The sequence below is a fragment of the Euprymna scolopes genome, chromosome 4 (assembly GCF_053919585.1).
Source record: "Euprymna scolopes isolate OS-2025 chromosome 4, ASM5391958v1, whole genome shotgun sequence".
Taxonomy (NCBI): Eukaryota; Metazoa; Mollusca; class Cephalopoda; order Sepiida; family Sepiolidae; genus Euprymna; species Euprymna scolopes.
The window spans coordinates 5,480,301-5,494,722 of NC_136485.1; the positions used below are offsets into that span (position 1 = coordinate 5,480,301).

General features: G+C 36.3%; 1 protein-coding gene and 1 pseudogene across 1 annotated transcript in view; one reads left to right on the forward strand and one right to left on the reverse strand.

Annotated features, from left to right (window-relative positions):
• Positions 1 to 14,422, forward strand: part of LOC145266490 (thrombospondin type-1 domain-containing protein 4-like) — a 1,186,987-nt gene that overhangs the window by 648,353 nt on the left and 524,212 nt on the right. The window lies entirely within an intron of this gene.
• On the reverse strand, positions 7,148 to 7,288 carry LOC145273899 (U2 spliceosomal RNA; annotated as a pseudogene).

The following is a 14,422-nucleotide window of genomic DNA, read 5'->3' on the forward strand; positions in this document are numbered from 1 at the left end:
CCAGCCATGGTTCTCCCCAGAATGTGCCGCTGCCATCGCGCACAGAAATCAATTTGTCCATGGCTTCCAACGTAATAGATGTACTGAGACTAAAGCTGCCTTCAGGACTGCCAGCAACCACTGTAAAAGAGTAATAAAAAATGCAAAAGAGCTATATGCTCAGTCCGTCAAATCCAAAGTAGCTGAGCAGCCGCTTGGTTCCCACCAGTTTTGGCAAATAGCAAACAGGATCTTGAACAGAAGCGTGCATTCTATCCGAACCATCATCAATGGACCTGAGGTCATCTCATCAGCATCAGATAAGGCCAAATTATTCGCCAAGAACTTTGCAGCTAACTCTACCCTATTGGCATCAAATCCCCGTATTTCCTTCTCCAACAGACAACACACTATCCAACATACAAATATCTGTGCATGAGGTCGCCAAACTAATCAAGAACCTTGATTCCAGTAAAGCAACTGGCCCAGACGGCATTCCAATTATAGTGTTGAAAAAGCTTCGACCAGAACTTGCCCCCATACTTATAAAACTGTTTAAGCGTTGCCTTAAGGAGAAGTGCTTTCTAACACCCTGGAAAACCTTGTCAGTATGCTCTGTATTTAAGAACTCAGGTGATGCGTCATCTCCCTCTCAGTACAGACCAATAAGTCTCTTGTGTGTCATGAGTAAGTTACTGGAATCCATATTAAATAGAGAAGTAGTCAACCACCTCAGTAGAAATAACCTCCTTAGTGGCATGCAATATGGTTTCCGTTCTGCGAGATCTACAGCTGATGTGCTAACAGATATCCCATAGGATTAGTGAATCTCTCCACAAAGGCTTCCTTTCTAGGGCAATTGCTCTTGACATATCAAAGGCCTTCGATAAGGTATGGCATAAGGGCCCACTTCACAAGATTTCCAGCTATGGTATAACTGGAAATATCTTCTCAATAATTAAATCATTTCTCTCTGATAGGTTCATAAGAGTAGTGGTTGATGGGCAGAAATCAGAGGCCTACAGTATTAATGCTGGAGTCCCCCAGGGGTCCATCCTGGGCCCAATTTTCTCCTGATCTACATCAATGATCTCCCAAAACACATACTTAAATCATTCGTTGACATCTATGCTGATGACACGACCATCTACGGCAACACATCAAAGGCTGTAAATGACAAAGCTCTCTCTGATTCCCTCACCTCTGATCTTGAGTGCGCCGTTCAGTGGGGGAAGAGATGGCTGGTTACTTTTAATCCATCTAAAACCAAGCTCCTAACTTTACATCATCAACGCTCTGTTCCTCATCTAGCATCAATTGAAATGGATGGCTCTCGTCTTGGAGAGGCTTCATGTTTTGACAAGCTCCTGGATTTGACCTTTACTCTTGATCTGAAATGGAACACGTATATCAAGTCTGTTGCCCGGGCCGCTTGGAAAATTGTGGGATCCTTCTACCGCTCCAGACGATATCTCACTACTGATGCAGTTCTCTATCTGTATAAAAGCTAAGTACGTCCAAAGATTGAGTACTGCTGCCACATCTGGGCTGGAGCTTCAAAAAGCAGCCTATCCTGCCTTGACAGAGTAAAAAATAGATTTCTGGCTTAGTGGGGGGTGCTCTCTTCTCTTCCCACAGAAGAGACGTTGCGAGCCTGTCTTTGTTTTATCTTTATTTCCATGGCAGGTGCTCGTCCGAGCTCCAATCTCTGGTCACCCCTCGCCAATCCGTCATGATAAACACCCGTCTAGCTAAAACCACTGCCATTAATTTCCCCCACTCTTTATCTGTGCCTAAATCAAAACCTAGATTCCATGGACATAGTTTTTTTCTGAAAAGTGCACGCCTGTGGAATTCTCTTCCGTTTGTCTGTTTCCCACCTGACTACAACTTGGACGTCTTCAAGTCCAACATAAACAAATTCCTGATTAATCGCCCCCTTAAGTAAGACACTTTATCGAATCTCCAATACCAATATCGCCCCCTTAAGTAAGACACTTATCAAATCTCCAATACCAACTTCAATAAAATATACAATATTATCCCATTGATTATTGTACACAAAATAATCCTTATCCCCGAGTGGCTTCCGGGCCTTGATAAGTGGTGATCCTCATATAAAAAAAAAAACAGATCAAAGCTTATTTTACCTGAAATGATAAAATATCGAATTTAATTTTATTTTTTATTAATCACACTAATATTTTAAACATAAAATAATTAGCTTTTTTTTTTTTGCTTTCGAATCCATTTAAACTACAAATATTTGCTTTATATCTATAAAAGTGATCGTGTCTGTGTGTCTGTCTGTGTCTGTGTGTCTGTCTGTGTACATTTCCCTACACAATAACTCAATTTTCAGTCTACATACTCGAAATTTGATATACAGGGTATTGAGATTTGGTAAATCTTTGAAATCTGTTTTCGGCCAGAAATTTGGCGATTAAGGGGTCAAAGTTAAACTATTTGACCTTTGAGAACTCTACCAAACTCCTCCGCCAATTTTGGGTATATACACTTGAAATTTTAGATATAGGTTCCTTGGACATAGATCTAACTTAATAACTTGATTTGAGCCCAAAACAAATGTTAAGAGGTCATAATAGGGGTCAAATTTAAAAAAAAATTGACCACTGCGCTTTCTGCCAAATTATTCAGACAATTTCTGGTCCAAACAAGATGACTATCGTTTTTGAGCTCGGCCTTTCAGACGGCACATATCGAAAAATTGACTAAAAACATTTTTTCACCTTCTACAGGAAGTGGTCGCTTTTTTTTTTTTTTTCGCCGATATTTTCGAAAGTCATCCCCTCCTTTCGATTGTCTAGCCTTAATTTAAAACTACGTCACTTCCGGTTTGGCAGTGGTCGTAACAACAAAGACGTTACGTTTTCCTCATTCTTTTCCTCCTTCGCGGTACGGGTTCGAACCTGCCTTCCTACTACCACTTTTTTTTTTTTTTTTTTTGGCTCAACACACACCTCCAAACACCCGGCCAACGCTGGGTTCCCAGGCTAGTATATATATATATATATATATATATATATATATATATATAAAGTACAAAGAATTGATAAAACATGTTAAAAAAAACTTTAAGTAGAGTTAAAAACATATTTAACTTTCAAAAAGAAGACACGAATTAAGTGGAGGGTCCTTAATCCGTGGGGTTTTGAAAGAAACACTTTCCTTCTCATCAGAGGATAGGAATTAGCAAAATGTGGAATTGGATTCTGCTTGCAAAGTATTTAATGAAACTGCAAGTAAGCCATAGAGCTTACGTGGTAAAAGTTTAAAAATAGTGAAGCGGAGGGAATGGAGAAAAAAGAAAAATGATTTCACATGAATGGATTATATACATACATATATATATATATATATATATATATATATATATATATATATATATATATATATATATATATATGTGTATATATATTGTGTGTGTGTGTTTTGATTGTTGAAGGCAGTGAGAATAAGTCAACAATACCAAAATACGGTTACACAAAAGGCTTTTTGTGATCTTGCATAGATGTTTAAAAATACTCAAATATAAATGTTTGGTCGACCTCATTTACGGTTATTTTAATTTGAATGAAGTTTATATAATATGAGTCAACCTTATAAAAAGCTTGAATAAAATATATCGATAAATTAAACTGTTTATATTGTATGTCTTCTGACATATAAACCAATTTTGATTTATTACTGAAACACTATTGTATACAGCTTATACGAAAGCAAGCTTTGTTTTCGTATTAGTTGTATCGCTTGAAGAGACCTCTAGTTATTGCTAGCTAGTTGACAAAACCTGTTCATGACTGTAGCAATATATTACTGCTTATGTTAAAACAAATAAAGAGTATATATATATATATATATATATATATATATATATATATATATATATATATATATATATATATATATAATGCAGCATTTTTCTCTTGAAGATATTTCATTAAATAAAATTAATTCTATTTCCGATTCTGTTCAACTTCTGAATAATTGTATTCATTCTATTAACCAAGGAAAAAATAAAATAACTAAACAAAAAGGAAAAGAAATAAAAGGTATATAAAACTAGTTAGATTAATTTATCCCTGACTATGAATCCTGGAGGATTGGAAAGTACTCGGACTTATGATAAATATGGCGATTGCATCAGCCAGTTTCTACTAGAAGTGAAGACTGTTATTCAGAAGTTGGAAAGGATTGGAGAGAATTAATAGACAAAAATCGCCTATTTTATTTACTGTACACCCTGTATATATATATATATATATATATATATATATATATATATATATACAGGGTGTCCACAAAGTCTGACTATATTATGTAGTCAGACTTTGTGGACACCGTGTAGATTATGTAGCCAGACTTTATGGGCACGTTGGCCATGTGGTTTGTTCCTTGCTAATAGTCAGATGGTTTTGTGGCCAGGTTCGAATCTCCCAACCAGCTGTAATCATAACTCCCTGCATTGATAGATTCCTGAAAGGATGAAACATTAATGTCCATAAGTTTGTTTTTTTTTTTTTTTTTTTTTACATGGGGGTCACCACTTATGAAGGCCCGGAGGCCACTCAGGGATAAGGGCTATTGTGTGTACAGTAATCAATGAGATAGTATTGTAGTAATCATTAGTATTGGGGGTTTTGATAGAGTGTCTTACTTAAAGGGGCGGTTTGTCAGGAGTTTGTTTATGTTGGATTTGAAGACATCCAAGTTGTAGTCAGGTGGGAAACAGGCGAACGGAAGAGAGTTCCACAATCGTGCACTTCTGAGAAAGAAGCTCTGCCCATGGAATCTACGTTTGGATTTAGGCACAGATAAAGAGTGGGAAAATTATTGGCAGTAGTTTCAGCTAGACGGGTGTTTCTCGTGAAAGATTGGCGAGGGGGGAAGAGAGATTGGAGCTCAGACGAGCACCTGCCATGGAAATAACGGTAAAACAAAGACAGGCTCGCAACTTCTCTTCTGTGGGAGAGAGGTTGCAGGGTAGAGAAAAGGGCATCCCCACTAAGCCACGAAGTGTATTTTGTACTCTGTCAAGGCAGGATTGGCTGTTTTTAGCAGCTCCTGCCCAGATATGGTTACAGTATTCAATCCTTGGACGTACTTGGCTTTTATACAGATAGAGAACTGCATCAGGAGTGAGATATCTTCTGGAGCGGTAGAAGGATCCCACCATCTTTCCAGAGACCTTGGCAACAGACTTGATGTTCGTGTTCCATTTCAGATCAGGAGTAAAGGTCAAACCCAGAAGCTTGTCAAAACACGGGGCCTCACCCAGACGAGAGCCATCCACCCCAATTGATGCCAGATGGGGATCAGAGCATTGATGATGTAAACATAGAAGCTTGGTTTTGGATGCATTAAAGGTAACCAGCCATGTCTTCCCCCATTGTACCATGCCGTCAAGATCAGAGGAGAGAGAATTAGAGAGAACTTTGTCATTTACAGCCTTTGATGTGTTGCCGTAGATGGTCGTGTCATCAGACTAGATGTCAACGAATGATTTAAGTATGTGTTTAGGGAGATCATTGATGTAGATCAGGAAGAGGGTTGAGCCCAGGATGGACCCCTGGGGGACTCCAGCATTAATACTGTAGGCCTCTGATTTCTGCCCATCAACCACTACTCTTATGAACCTATTAGAGAGAAAGGATTTAATGATTGAGAAAACATTTCCAGTAATACCATAGCTAGAAATCTTGTGAAGTAGGCCCTTATGCCATACCTTATCGAAGGCCTTTGATATGTCAAGAGCCATTGCCGTAGAAAGGAAACTTTTTTCAAGAGATTCACTAATCCTATGTGATATAACTGCTAGGTATTTAAAAATTGTCATAGTAATAATTTTATATATATATATATATATATATATATATATATACAGGGTGCCCATAAAAATCTGGCTACATAATCTACACAGTGCCCACAAAGTCTGGCTACATAATGTAGTCAGACTTTGTAGACACCCTATATATATATATATATATATATATATATATATATATATATATATATTACTCTTCAGTCTTTCATAGCACATCATTCGACTTCTACCTGAAGATGCTTCCAGAATGAAGCAGAAACGTTTGTGATACATATGGGCCATTTATTAACATTTTCGATTCTCGTCTTTGAACGTGTGAATTGTATAGTTTTCTATAATCAAACATCATTATGATTTGATATTTTCAATTCATAAACTCGGGCAGTCGTTGGCAGGGTGGAATGTTATGGATGATGGTGTAGATTTTGAACTGTGACATGTTAGACATGATTTTGTCTAGTGAGATGTATCTTGGTCAATTCAAATAACACATGAAAACAACATCCTGTTTGTCATGTACTCACCACATAGTATTTACACACACGCAGACGTAATTTATTTTTCGTAGACAGAAGAGATTTTTACATCAAGTAATATACGAGTGTTTCTAACAAAATAAAGTTTTTGGTGATTATATAGCAAAGAAAACTTGAATAAGTAATAAAGGGTAATAATAATAACAATAATAATTAATAGTAAAATTAAAATAATAAATTAGATAATAATAATAACAATAAGCTTAATAGTAAAATTAAAATAATAGAATAAAAATAAGATAATAATTATAAATGGAAATATGGCACTGTTATTCCTTTCCTCCTGAAATTGCTTTCTTCGTGAAATATAAATTACATTAATGTGGATGTAAATATGATGTGGATGTAAATATGGCAACCAAGTAATGTGCATGTGAGATTTAAATAGACGAAATTACATCTGACGAAGCAAAATCGTATTTTCCATGTCAGAGTTCACTACTCACTCCACAATATATCAACATGCCAACGGCTGACCCATTTAATAAATTGAAGAGCTCAATTTAAAACAAGGCCGATAGCCATTAGTCGCATAGTCTCGTGTAATGAATGAATGCGTGAACGTAGGATTGACATGAAATTCTTAAAAATAAACTAAAATGACCGAAAAATGGGCTGAAATGACTTAAATAAAAAGTAAATGACTTAGAATGACTTTAATGAAATTAAGGATGAATTGAATGACATTAAGAATAACTTGACTGCTTAAAAATAACTGGAATTCTTCAAAAACAACTTGAATGATCTGGAGAATGACTTGAATGGCTTTGAGACTGACTGGTTGTAAAGTGGGTGTTCATTTTACATTAAATTAATACAGAAAAGTGATCCCCCACTTTATATCACAAAGTTACAAACATAAGTACAGTAATATGTAGTAAGAACAGATACTACACTTTGATCTTGGCCAAAAGGCCAAGAAAAGGGTATTTATTTGCTCCCCCACCGAGCAAATTAGGCACAAAGCCGATTTTTAATGTGAGGAGTGAAGGGGAAATGGGGACCAACTCCCCGGGGAGTAGGAGAGCTGGATAGTAACAATTGGTATGAAGGGTTGCCCCTACATTGACCAAGGTCTTATACGTGGAGTTGCCACCACATATGGTCTTTGCTTGCAGTATCTGCCAGAGCAGATACTACACTTTGATCTCGGCCAAAAGGCCAAGAAAAGCTTAAAAAGCTAAGAACAGCATCTATTAACAAGACTTTTGATCTTAACTAAAAAGGCCAAGCACAAAAGTGTTATGGACAGACTGACGGACCGATGGAGTGACTTATAGAGTCGCTTGCATGTGACTAAAAATTAATCGGTTGATATCAGACTATAAAAAAAAACATTAAAGTGTACACACTCCAAGACAATTTGAATTTTATATATAAAAATCTCTATTTATCATGGACCATTAAGCACAGAAAATACCTTCCCGATTATAACCTCTAGTTATAGACCTTAATATTTTATGTATATACATAATGTTATAAGGTGCTATAATATGTAATATATATATATTTCGGCAGTTTTTTTCTATTATGCAGGTCTCATTGAATAGCAGGGATATTTCCTATTTGTTTCGCTCGCAATCTGTTTGTGTTTTCTATTTGGCGGGCCAATGTTTGAACGTTCTGTTCGAGTATAAAAGAATTTGTCATAATCGCGAACGTTTTCGAGTTTCATGTGTCTTCTTCAGGCGACTGATGAATTAAAAAAATTTGTTTAGTAAATTTAATGAAAAAGTCGATTAAAATCATTTAAAGCACTTAAGCGTGCATTCCCCCTTTTATTGAACTTGATTGATGGTCGTTTATTTAGAAACTTATTAACTTATGTAATTTTGAAACATTAATAAAAAAAAAAAACACCGCCATTTTAACCGTCTTACATTGTAACCTGCACCTCCCAATCATGGAAGTCCCTACTTATTTGTATAAACAAAAAAAGACCGCTAATCAAGCTCAATATGAGGGTGGCTCGCTTGAATGCTTTAACGATTGAAAACCATTTTAGTCGACTTTTTCAGTAAATTCACTAAACGCAATCTTTTTTAATGATTCATGGGAGTTGAAAACATTTGCAACTATGACAATTTTTATATATACTCAAACAGAACCTTCGGATATTGCCCGCCTAATGAAATAAATGAATCACAAGAAAAAACAAACTTGGATTATCCCTGCTGTTTCATTAAACATATATAATGATCTGTTATTTCAAGCTATATATAAAGTTTTGGAACGCTGCTTATTTGTATTTGATTTTGTTTCTTAAGCAGTAAATAAGTTACCTCCCTTTTTAGTATTCATCGCCTCCTTTTGTTTCTATGGAACGTTACTTATTATAGATTTATTTAATTTTTTACTTATTGAATATTCAAATATTTATTTCATTTAAATATTTTTTCCATCCATGCATAAGTTATCCATGGGCACGTGTTTCTGAGTATCACCCGTCATCTGCATGGTTACATTTAAATATTTTTTCAATCCATGCATAAGTTATCCATGGGCACGTGTTTCTGAGTATCACCCGTCATCTGCATGGTTACATTTAAATATTTTTTTCAATCCATGCATAAGTTATCCATGGGCACGTGTTTCTGAGTATCACCCGTCATCTGCATGGTTACATTTAAATATTTTTTCAATCCATGCATAAGTTATCCATGGGCACGTGTTTCGGAGTATCACCCGTCATCTGCATGGTTACATTTAAATATTTTTTCAATCCATGCATAAGTTATCCATGGGCACGTGTTTCGGAGTATCACCCGTCATCTGCATGGTTACATTTAAATATTTTTTCAATCCATGCATAAGTTATCCATGGGCACGTGTTTCGGAGTATCACCCGTCATCTGCATGGTTACATTTAAATATTTTTTCAATCCATGCATAAGTTATCCATGGGCACGTGTTTCGGAGTATCACCCGTCATCTGCATGGTTACATTTAAATATTTTTTCAATCCATGCATAAGTTATCCATGGGCACGTGGTTCGGAGTATCACCCGTCATCTGCATGGTTACATTTAAATATTTTTTTCAATCCATGCATAAGTTATCCATGGGCACGTGTTTCTGAGTATCACCCGTCATCTGCATGGTTACATTTAAATATTTTTTTCAATCCATGCATAAGTTATCCATGGGCACGTGTTTCGGAGTATCACCCGTCATCTGCATGGTTACATTTAAATATTTTTTTCAATCCATGCATAAGTTATCCATGAGCACGTGTTTCGGAGTATCACCCGTAATCTGCATGGTTACATTTAAATATTTTTTTAATCCATGCATAAGTTATCCATGGGCACGTGTTTCGGGGTATCACCCGTCATCTGCATGGTTACATTTAAATATTTTTTTCAATCCATGCATAAGTTATCCATGGGCACGTGTTTCGGAGTATCACCCGTCATCTGCATGGTTACATTTAAATATTTTTTTCAATCCATGCATAAGTTATCCATGGGCACGTGTTTCTGAGTATCACCCGTCATCTGCATGGTTACATTTAAATATTTTTTTCAATCCATGCATAAGTTATCCATGGGCACGTGTTTCGGAGTATCACCCGTCATCTGCATGGTTACATTTAAATATTTTTTTCAATCCATGCATAAGTTATCCATGGGCACGTGTTTCGGAGTATCACCCGTCATCTGCATGGTTACATTTAAATATTTTTTCAATCCATGCATAAGTTATCCATGGGCACGTGTTTCTGAGTATCACCCGTCATCTGCATGGTTACATTTAAATATTTTTTCAATCCATGCATAAGTTATCCATGGGCACGTGTTTCTGAGTATCACCCGTCATCTGCATGGTTACATTTAAATATTTTTTCAATCCATGCATAAGTTATCCATGGGAACGTGTTTCGGGGTATCACCCGTCATCTGCATGGTTACATTTAAATATTTTTTTCAATCCATGCATAAGTTATCCATGGGCACGTGTTTCGGAGTATCACCCGTCATCTGCATGGTTACATTTAAATATTTTTTTCAATCCATGCATAAGTTATCCATGGGCACGTGTTTCGGGGTATCACCCGTCATCTGCATGGTTACATTTAAATATTTTTTTCAATCCATGCATAAGTTATCCATGGGCACGTGTTTCGGAGTATCACCCGTCATCTGCATGGTTACATTTAAATATTTTTTTCAATCCATGCATAAGTTATCCATGGGCACGTGTTTCGGAGTATCACCCGTCATCTGCATGGTTACATTTAAATATTTTTTCAATCCATGCATAAGTTATCCATGGACACGTGTTTCGGAGTATCACCCGTCATCTGCATGGTTACATTTAAATATTTTTTTCAATCCATGCATAAGTTATCCATGGGCACGTGTTTCGGAGTATCACCCGTCATCTGCATGGTTACATTTAAATATTTTTTCAATCCATGCATAAGTTATCCATGGGCACGTGTTTCTGAGTATCACACGTCATCTGCATTGTTACATTTAAATATTTTTTCAATCCATGCATAAGTTATCCATGGGCACGTGTTTCTGAGTATCACCCGTCATCTGCATGGTTACATTTAAATATTTTTTCAATCCATGCATAAGTTATCCATGGGCACGTGTTTCGGGGTATCACCCGTCATCTGCATGGTTACATTTAAATATTTTTTTCAATCCATGCATAAGTTATCCATGGGCACGTGTTTCGGAGTATCACCCGTCATCTGCATGGTTACATTTAAATATTTTTTTCAATCCATGCATAAGTTATCCATGGGCACGTGTTTCTGAGTATCACCCGTCATCTGCATGGTTACATTTAAATATTTTTTCAATCCATGCATAAGTTATCCATGGGCACGTGTTTCGGAGTATCACCCGTCATCTGCATGGTTACATTTAAATATTTTTTCAATCCATGCATAAGTTATCCATGGGCACGTGTTTCGGAGTATCACCCGTCATCTGCATGGTTACATTTAAATATTTTTTTCAATCCATGCATAAGTTATCCTTGGGCACGTGTTTCGTAGTATCACTTGTCATCTGCATGGTTACATTTAAATATTTTTTCAATCCATGCATAAGTTATCCATGGGCACGTGTTTCGGAGTATCACCCGTCATCTGCATGGTTACATTTAAATATTTTTTTCAATCCATGCATAAGTTATCCTTGGGCACGTGTTTCGTAGTATCACTTGTCATCTGCATGGTTACATTTAAATATTTTTTTTCAATCCATGCATAAGTTATCCATGGGCACGTGTTTCGGAGTATCACCCGTCATCTGCATGGTTACATTTAAATATTTTTTTCAATCCATGCATAAGTTATCCTTGGGCACGTGTTTCGTAGTATCACTTGTCATCTGCATGGTTACATTTAAATATTTTTTCAATCCATGCATAAGTTATCCATGGGCACGTGGTTCGGAGTATCACCCGTCATCTGCATGGTTACATTTAAATATTTTTTCAATCCATGCATAAGTTATCCTTGGGCACGTGTTTCGTAGTATCACTTGTCATCTGCATGGTTACATTTAAATATTTTTTTCAATCCATGCATAAGTTATCCATGGGCACGTGTTTCGGAGTATCACCCGTCATCTGCATGGTTACATTTAAATATTTTTTCAATCCATGCATAAGTTATCCTTGGGCACGTGTTTCGTAGTATCACTTGTCATCTGCATGGTTACATTTAAATATTTTTTCAATCCATGCATAAGTTATCCATGGGCACGTGTTTCGTAGTATCACTTGTCATCTGCATGGTTACATTTAAATATTTTTTCAATCCATGCATAAATTATCCATGGGCACGTGTTTCGTAGTATCACTTGTCATCTGCATGGTTACATTTCTTGGCAAGTGATTACAATTACACAATTTTCTATCTAGCGTTTTACTGATGACTCCCGACCTCTTGTCACATTCTATACACGATTTTTCTAACTTTTATTTTCATTAACGGAATAAGGCGTTTTAAAACGCGGCTTATTTGTATATAATTTCCTATTCCTAAGCGGTAAAACGATTTCATCACCTTTTTGTTTTGCGTCGACCCCACTTTTGTGGACATATTTAAAATCTTTTTTTTTTTTAATTATTTAATTAAATTAATAACTTAATCAAATCTGTTGCCAGGGACACTGGGAAAATGGTGGGATCCTTCCACCGCTCCAGAAGATATCTCACTACTGATGCAATTCTCTATCTGTATAAAAGCCAAGTACGTCCACGGATGGAGTACTGCTGCCACACCTGGGCAGGAGCTGCTAAAAACAACCTATCCTGCCTTGACAGAGTACAAAATAGACTTCGTGGCTTAGTGGGGGATGTCCTTTTCTCTACCCTGCAACCTCTCTCCCACAGAAGAGACGTTGCGAGCCTGTCTTTGTTTTATCGTTATTTCCATGGCAGGTGCTCGTCTGAGCTCCAATCCCCCGTTCCTCCCCTCGCCAATCTTTCACGAGAAACACCCGTCTAGCTGAAACTACTGTCAATAATTTTCCCCACTCTCTATCTGTGCCTAAATCCAAACGTAGATTCCATGAGCAAAGCTTCTTTCTTAGAACTGCACGCCAGTGGAACTCTCTGCCGCTTGCCTGTTTCCCACCTGACTATAACTTGGACGTCTTCAAATTCAACATAAACAAATTCCTGACAAACCGCCCCCTTAAGTAAGACACTCTATCAAAACCCCAATAATAATGATTACTACAATACTATCTCATTGATTACTGTACACGCAATAACCCTTATCACTGAGTGGTCTTCGGGCCTTGATAAGTGGTGACCCCCATGCAAAAAAAAGAATAAAAATAATAGATGTATGTGATATATATATATATATATATATATATATATATATATATATGTATGTATGTATGTACGAATGCATTCAGTATTTACCTCAACAGTGCAACATACTTGAGAATATTGTTAGTATGAAACTATATCGATGTAAGCTTCAAAGAAACATATGTAGTTTGACGATTTCCTGAGCGACTGAAACATCGACCTTTTGTTGTCTCTTATCTTATATAGATGCATTTACACATTAATATGAATTTATATTAATATGAATTTATATAACTATGAATATATACGGGGGTCGTTCCCAAACTAATATATTTTTTACTTAAAAACTTGAAGAGCTACGAAGCCCGGAGTGTTAAAACAAGCAACATTTTGTGATCCAGAATTTATTTTTCTACATAGTCACCATCATTCTCAATGTATTTTTACCAGGAATTCAATGAGACATTTCTGATTCTGACGCACGTCCATGACATGGAGTTGTATTGTGATAGTCTTAAACTATTAAAATCTGCAACTGAGAGATGAAACTTTCAGTTCATGAATGCATAAGTTCATTCACTATAACAATGCAATTTGCAATCCTCTTGGATCCATTCAGACGATAAAAAATAGGAGGCATTACTTTCGGATATTATAATACTAATTATATATGTGTATATATATATATATATATATATATATATATGTACCTCTACAAAGTCACCATTCGCCCATGCATGAAGTATTGCCATATTTGGACTGGTGCATCTGCTACTAGACTCTTACTGCCGGACAGAGTTCAAAATAGTCGCCAACCGTATAGGTCCTGAACTGCCATCTAAGTTTAAACCTCATATATATATATATATATATATACCGTACTATTTAACGCATGACTTAAGTGCAGATGAGACCATATCTAAGATAGTGAGCTTGTTGGTCCATCACATTACTTTGATACTAAAACGCCAACGATTGTTTCGTTGCTTAAGTGTTTGCACATTGAATGTTTTTATATAAAGGTATAAGGGAGAAAGAGATAAATGGTACAATGGGAAAAATAGAGGTAGGCTAAGTTGTAGGGGAACGAACCGGGGTAACATTAGTAAAAACTTAATATAAGAGAAGACGTAAATAACTAGATGGTGTATTTAATGTAGTAAAATGAACAGCGGATGGCATAAATAAATAAACGAAGTAAATAAAGAAGAAAAACTAAATATATCCACTGATGTACAAAGTACCAGCGTTTATGAAATTAAACGGTAATTTC